Genomic DNA, 8,682 nt, shown 5'->3' with positions numbered 1-8,682 from the left:
ATATATATATTAAGTATCATGTGCTAAGAAAGAAATCAACAGAAAAGGAGATCAAATTAGAATATGTGAGTACTAAAGATTAGATTTCATATATATTTATGAAGCCTTTGCCTAAAAATACTTTTGAGTACTTGAGAGGTATGCTTGGGGTTATGCCCCTGCTTACTTCTGAGTAGATTATTCAAAGAGTGCATTAGTCCAATTGTACAGAGCATTATTGTTAGCCCGGATTGAATGCTGATGCTTCCAACATGGGGGAGTATCTGTGATGATCTAAGTCACTAAGGAATCTTGGTATTTGGTATTGACTAGTGTCTTTGGACACTTAAGTTGGTTGATGAACTGGTGCAACATATTAGTAATTGACATTTAACAATTGGTATGTTGTAACATTTAGATTGAGCTCCCTGACATTGATGTCAATGGGGGAGAGTATGCATGAAAAACACATCTCATAAGTATGGCGGAGCAATATCTCTTTAAGAGAGATTTAGAAAGATTCATGAAATGAAGCAAGAATGTGCACCTAATTTATTGAGAATTGTTTAGTGTGAAGTGAACAATTGATGTCTAAGAAGGAGTATGCACCTGTGTGCATCTATTATGTTTGCGATTCTTTTTAGCATGTGGAAAATTGATGTTGGTTAGCGACATCAATAGAACATTGTTTGGTATTCTTAGAACTTAGATTTTTTCAGCTATGTTGCCATTAATACCAAAGTGGGGGATTGTTAGCATGTATGCTGATGATACTACTTTGGGGAGTATCCCAAGCATTGAAGAGTGTTGAAATGTTGTATACATGACTGTGTTTGTAATTGATGTCAACATGACATGATTTTTATAAAGATTGGATGAGTAGCAGATAGAGATCTTGATGGTATGGAAAATGGTTTGGTTGTCTAGTGATGTGCAATTATGAACATATTCAACACAGTGTCCTAATGATATGGTTAAGTGTGCAAAGTCTAAGTTGAAGACGTACTAAAGTTGTACCTAATTTACAGAGAGTAGTTCAGTGACAGAGTATTGGAAAAGTAGTTCCTAATGTTTGTTGGCTATCTGACATCTGAGATGTAATGAAGAGATGCGTAGTCAAGTAGTGACAGAGGACAATCGGCTAATGACATTAGCGAGTGTGCAAGCCCTAGTATTGCATGTGTGAAGTTTTGTATAGATTGTGAGATGATATTGTAATTATAATTAATTAATTATCTTATTATAATTAATTTTGAAAGCCTCAAGGCTGACTCAAGGAATTATTATGAAGATATGGTATAAAGGAAAGATGCTTTCCTTGATTATAATGTGAAATTCAAGTATTGTGATTATGTTGATGTACAAAGTATGAGAAGAAGCATAGTGTTTACTGAATGCATGTAAGCGATCCAAGAGATTATTGGATGCAAGATTTGTGATATGGTTACAAAATCAAAAGGAGTAGAGGGCTAGTTAATAGGACAAAGAAAGAGGAAGGAATAATATAGTACCATTCTATAATTCTGCAAGGAATAATACAAAGATCATTTGGGCAGTGGGTTCATTGGTCTTTCCATTGAAGCTGTTTGAGCACTGGGTCCAATTATCTTCCACAACTCCTAACAGGGTTGGAATCTCCTAACAAGGATTCAAAGTCTCTTAATAGGGACTTATATGTACTAACTATATTCATTGACTCCTAATAGGGTCCATCCTCTAACAAGGAATATTTATATTAATACATCATCTTATAGGTACCATCCCCACCAAGGTTTTCTCTCTGATCAATGGTTTCCCTAGTTAACATATCTGGTGTTATTGTGTATGAATATCTTGTTGTGGTTTCAGTTTATATTACTCATATGGTTAAGTTTGTTTAAGGTTGATAAATGTGATAATAGTTGGATAACTAATTCACCCCCACCCCCTCTCAGTTATATCAGTGGACTATATATTCTAATACTACCATCTTCATATTAAATAAATGCTTCATGAGAAATACCTTGTTTGAACTGGAGGGTTTTTCATATAGTTTCTCTAGGATTTTCATTGACTCTTTTGTCATCTTATCTTTTGTAATATTAAATGCCACCAATTGTGCTAGACATAAACAAATACACTTGATTTCCTTTTGATCCATAATTTCCCTATCCTCATCTATCTTAGTAGTCGATTTCTTGGTTTTTCTTTGTACTGGCCTCCATAAATCCTTCTGATAAAGATAGTCCTCCATTTTCATCTTCCATAATTGAAAGTTCTTCCCATTAAACTTAACCTTTAGCTTACCCTCTTCTGCTGTCGCTCCCACTTAGCTGTGAGACCTTCTTGGAAATGATAACTAAAATAAATAAATGATGACACCTGAATCTAATACCGCTTGTTTAGATTAACCATATACATAAATAACAATTGCATACAAATATAACCAATATTAGAAAATAATAAATCCCATAGAAGAGGACACAAGACATAAAGATTTAACGTGGTTCACCCAATCCCTACTCTGCATCCACCAACAAGTCCAATATTATTATTATCTAGTAGTTACAATCCACAATCCCTTATAGCTCAATACCTCCATAAGAAGCTACAATCTCATCATACATAATGAAATCCCTAAACCTAAACTATTTTATACAATCTTTTTTTCACTTACAAAATTAGGGCTAGAATAAGTCATCCAATAGAAAAATAGCAACCAACCACATAAGGGGTGCTGCCCCTTGACCTCGTCTTGGGGGTGCTATTTCCAAACCCCTTAGTAATAATCTGGGGAGGAGAAACCATGCTAAAGAAAGTGAAAAAAATTAACCTTTGAGTCTGATTAGGATCCACATCACAACAATAAGTATAGTATTCAATGGGCATTTGAATGAGTTGGATAGTGATAAAGATCTATTGGTTTGACTATTTTACAATCATGTAATTTTGTAATGTAATGATTAATTTTATGTATTCATCAAGCTATACAAGCTACACCGAGTGACAAGGTGAAAGGAATACAATATTGCAGAGCTAATACATTGTTAACCGAGTGAAGCATTGACCTAGTGAAATATAATATTCACCGAGTGGAATTTGAGGCTAAATTTTGGTAAAAATAGAGAATGTTAAAGAATTTCAAGGGTGAGTGTCAAAGTTTGTTACAAGATCAATGATTGGAAAAATACAATGATGATCAAATAATAGAGATTGAAAAATGGTAAGGATGAGTACAAAGTTCAATGAAAGTTATATTTTCTAGGTGACTTAGTACAATGAATATGATATCTACAGATGTGGTTCAACAATAAAATCAAGAAGGATATGGAAGTAGAGAGTTTACCATTTAAGTAGAAGTTGGAACAAGTTTTTGGTTGCTGATGATCTGTTGATTTTTGCTAATCAATATTGTTAAGTTGGTGATTTGTTCAAAGAAAATACAAGGAAAGAAGCAAGGTGAACTAAGTGTAGAAGAAGAAAGATCAATAAGAGTTAGAGAAAAGTGAAAGTGCAAAGAAGTTAATCAGCCAAACAGAGATCAAGTAGAGAACAAAGAAAGAAGAAGATAGAGAAGAACAAAGATCTGAAAAAGAAAGGTAATACTAAATCTTATAGATAATTTAATTGTTACTTTCTTAGCTGTGTAGAAAAAAATTCTCTTAATCGAGTGGACTTAACAAGTCTACGAAATCCTATATGGTAACATCAATTAGTGATGTTTGCAAGTCTTTTGAGCAGTCCACTCTTTAGAAAAGATCAAGGAGTAATAAGGTCTAGATGATATTTACATTAAAACCCTCTAATTAGGTCACACTAAAAATGTGCATGTAAACCTTTAACAAAGTTGGCTCCTAGCATAAATCACTTAAAAAAGAAAATTATTTGTGTTGCTAGTCCTAGGTGTTTTTTTTCCCTTTACATGATTTCCACATTAAATCATGTTGTCAAAGGTGTGAATGTTGTTGTGTTACAACTTGATTTTCATAGATATTGGATGCTTGCATCACATGACTGGTGACATAAGTAAGTTTAAAAAACTTGAAATAATTGACAATGGTGGAGCTTATAAGTTAGGTAAAGATGTGCCATGTCTAGTGAAAGGTAATGGATCGCTAATGTTGAATGATAAAATCAGGTGTGATGATGCTTATTGGTACAAGGACTAAAATGCAATCTTTTGAGTATTGCTTAGTTGAATAATTTAACTCGCAAATTGGAGTTTTAGAATATAAAAGTTAAGATCTTTGATAATGAAGGAAATATGATTGGAACTAGAATGAAAAAAAAAGTTAATCTATTTTATCTTGATCCTACTATTGAAACATATTTATTTGCTAAATTTGAGGATGTATGGTTATGACATAAGAGGTTGTGTCATGTAAATTTTGAGAATATGATGAAGATTAGTAGAAAGAAAAGAGTTAGAGGCTTACCGAATCTGCATAAAACTGAGAATGTTATGTGTAAAGAATGTAGTATGGTAAGATGATAAAGTCAAACAAGTCATACACTTGTAAAGATATTTTGGAATTAGTGCATACTGATTTGTGTGGACCAATGAGAGTTGAAAGTTACTATGGTGACAAATACTTCAGATTATTTAGTAATTATTACACTAGGATGATGTTTGTCACGTTCACAAAGGTAAAATCACATGCTTTTGATATGATCAAATGGTATAAGACTAGAGTCAATAAAGAAACTAGTAAACAATTGAAATGTCTAAGATTTGATAGAGGTGGTGAATATGTCTTTTGAATTCACTAACTTTTTTGTTAAGAATGGTATCAAAAGATAATTATTTGCACTGAGAACACCTTGACAAAATGAGATTGCCGAGAGAAGAAATAGATCTATTGTGGATTGAGCAAGAATAATGTTGATTGAAAAAGATGTTTCTTAAATGTTCTAGTAAGAAGCTATAAGTACTACACTCTATACTCTCAGCTGAGTTCAGTTGAAGAAAGGAACAAATAAGATACCCTATGAAATATGGTATGGTCATACACCTAATGTAAGCTATTTCAAGCTATTTGGAAGTAGGTGTTATATTCATAAGAATTGAAGGAATAGTAAATTTGATTAAAAAGGAGATGAAGGTATTTTATTTGGCTATTCATCTAAAAGAAAAGCATATAAATATTTGAAAAAAGGTACCAACATAATGATTGAAAGTGCAAATGTAAGAAATGATGAGTTTGCAGATAAGAATGGTGTGGAAAGAAAAAAAGAACTTGAAGATTACAATTTTTTTTAATATATGTGTATAAAGATGTATCTAATACACTACCTGACATATAAAAGAGAGCTATCAAGTTACAACACACATTACTCGAGCAAAACATAGTACAACTTGAGCAAGAAGCTGAACCTCAACTAAGTGAGAATAATGTAGAGAATAAAAAATCTGAACTTGTATTACCCAAATATGTCAAAAATAATCATTCACCTAAACAAATAATTGGAGATAGGAATGTTGTAATAATGACAAGAAGTAAGATGAATTACAATACATGTTTAATTTCTAATTTTGAGTCTAGAACAATTAAGGCCACACTTGAAATGGGGATTGGATAAATGCTACAAATGAATAAATTAATTAGATAGAGAAGAAGAAAACATGGACATTAGAACCAAGATCTATGGACAAGAATGTGATAGGAACAAAATAAATTTTAAGAAACAAGCTGAATGAAAATGGAGAAGTGGTGAGAAATAAAACAAGACTAGTTTGCAAAGGTTATGCCTAAGAAGAAGGAATAGACTATGGTGGAAAGATTGGAAGGATTAAAAACATTATTAGCGTATGCTACTTACAAGAAATTCAAAGTTTATCAAATGGATGTGAAATCTACATTCTTGAATGGAGTACTTGGAGAAGTCTATATAGAATAACTAGAAGGATTTGTTGAACCTAATCATAAGAACCTACTTTGCAAGTTGAACAAGGAACTATATGGATTGAAACAAGAACCATGAGCATGATATGAATGTTGGTTTAAAGAATAATTTTGACAGCTGAGTGTCAATACACTTAACCATTTTTCAACTATACATGTCGAGAAAAGAGTAGGAGTCGAGTCACAATTATGTGCCGAGCAATCCAGTTTCATCAAGTGCCGAGTGATATCAAATGTCAAGTGATACAATTTTGTTTAGGTGTCGAGCTATCCAGGAAATAGCATGTGCCGAGCATCAGTAATGCTTCATGAGTCGAGTAACTCAGAATATTAGCATAAGAGTTTGTAATTGCACAAACTATGATGTAAATCATTTTTGTAGCCAACACAAGGTAAATCTTGAAAGATCTAGAGATAAGAATGAATCTTTTTACATTTCCTATGCAATCTGCATGCAACCAATTAGAAAATTGTAAAGGCATGCAACCAATCAGCAAAAGGCAAGTATTGAGCGAGAAATTGAGATTCAATGTGGATCGTAGATCCATATCTAACCCTAAGTCTTCAAAGTCTTTTTAAGGAAGACAAAAGTCTCACTGTAAAAAGGAGACATAGAGGGTAAGAGCAAGAATTTGATATTCAGTTGATTAGAACAAAGTAGAGGAGATGAACAGAAATTAGATCTCAGAGGATCGAAATCAGAGAGAGAGCCAGAACAAGTGCCTGCATTCAGCAATCAAGGATTGCTAACTATCAGGTTTATAATACCTAATACTCTCTTACCATTGTATTAGAAAGGAAACCCTATGTAGATAGGTTGGCTTAACAGCTATTTGTAGATCCTTATCAAAAGGTGATTAAATCCTTTAACAGGGTGACACTTCATATAAAGTGTTTGTAAATCCTTTAACCAGGTCACTATTGACACAGTGTAAAGCCTCTAACAGGGCAGGCCTTTAACAGGTCAGACCATCAGAAGTGGTTGAACAATATTGCTGCAGTAATTTTGTGGGTATCATCCCCACCCCAGTTTTACCTTCTTATTTCTGGAGGGTTTCTGGGTTACCAAATTCCAGTGTTATGTGTTTTTGATGCATGTATTAGTTTCATGTTTATTTGATGTGTTTACATGCATGCAATTTACTTTCAGTTAAAAGTTTTATTGGTTAAAGTGTGATACTTCTGATTCACCCCCCCCTCTCATAAGTATTCTTTCCATATTTGAATATTCCAACAATTGGTATCAGAGCATCAAGATTCTCACAAGAAGAAGTCTAACAACTTGAAGAAAAAGATCTAAATATGGAAGTCTTCAAACTTGGGAAGATTATTGACAATCAAGTGATTGATGTGCAACTGGCTCTACACAAAGTAGAGGAAGCAAGGGAGCAACTGAAAAAATCCTTGAAAAAAAGAAAGAATTTAGCCATAGCTGAAAATGAGATAAACTACAAGGAGATTGATACCACAAATATATTTGCCAATGGAGACACTAAAGAATTTGATGCAACAATAGCAGAACTGATGGAGAAAAACAAAGATCAAGCAAATGAGATAAGATCTCTCAAGATGGAACATGAATCACAGGCCATAATGTTATGTGAAATCACTGAACAAAAGAAAAGAGCAGTTGAAGACAAAGTCATGATGGAAGATGACAAAAGAAATCTTGCAAACAGACTGGAAGAAAAGAGTACTGAATTAACAAGGATCTCAAACATGCAGATGGATACACTTGCCCAAATGATGAACCTTCATCATGAACTCAATATGAAAGACATTGAGATCTCTACACTGAAGATGCAAAATGAACAATTGCAAAATGACTTGAGGAGAGAAAAGAAAATTTTAGAGAGCTTCAACAAACCCAATGAAGCCATCAAGTATTTTGAGCAATTGCTGAAATCCCCAAGATCAACCCATGATACATCAGGTTTTGGACACAACAACACTGAAGTTGGAGAATCATCAAAGAATACTGAACAAAGAAGCGACAAAGGTAAGGATTCAAAACCCACATGTCATTAGTGTAATAAGAAGGGGCATACTGCTAATGTTTGCAGGAGTAGGAGAATCAATCAACCAAACACACATAAAAGCAAGAGTTACTATCACAAGTGCAAAATGCAAGGACATATGACACAAGATTGCAGATCCATTGTCACAAGGACACAAAGATTTGATGGGCATTGTCATAATTGCAAGAAATATGGACATAGGGCATTTGAATATAGATCAAAGCCTATGTGGTCATCAAATCAGCCAGCAAAAACAAAAGAAAATGAAAGTCATTGGGATTACAACACCAGGTACAGTTGTCACTATTGTCAGGAATATGGACATATACCCCAGAATTGCATAAGAACACATTTCAAGGGAAACTATAAAAGATGGTTGAGTCAAACCACATGTTTCAGTTGCTTGAAAACTGGTCACATCAGCAAGAATTGCCCAACAAGGTCAAAGGCACCAAGTTTTGAGTTCAACAATGGAAAGGCAAAGATAGATGTTGAACACATCAGAAGTGAGACGAATAAGACATGGAAGAAGAAAGATGAGTGCAACACATCAAGTGCAAAGATCACTTCACCTAATGGGTCAAGTGATCACACTTCATCTAATTAAGTAAGAATGGTTATGTGGGACTGATATACTAAGTTATATCATACATCAGTTCCAAGACATAGAAGAACTGCAAAGAAGAAATCAACATAAGCAAAGATGCTAAGTTAAAATTGAGAGTCTTGCAAAATCTGCCAAAGTTGTCTTCAGGTGCCGAGTTGCTAATAGTGATCGAGTTGATAGTTGATGCCGAGCTGTG

This window comes from Cupressus sempervirens, chromosome 4, assembly GCF_028749045.1.
Source record: "Cupressus sempervirens isolate cs-2001-9-10 chromosome 4, ASM2874904v1, whole genome shotgun sequence".
In the NCBI taxonomy this organism is placed as follows: domain Eukaryota; kingdom Viridiplantae; phylum Streptophyta; class Pinopsida; order Cupressales; family Cupressaceae; genus Cupressus; species Cupressus sempervirens.
This window is presented reverse-complemented; position numbering follows the sequence as displayed.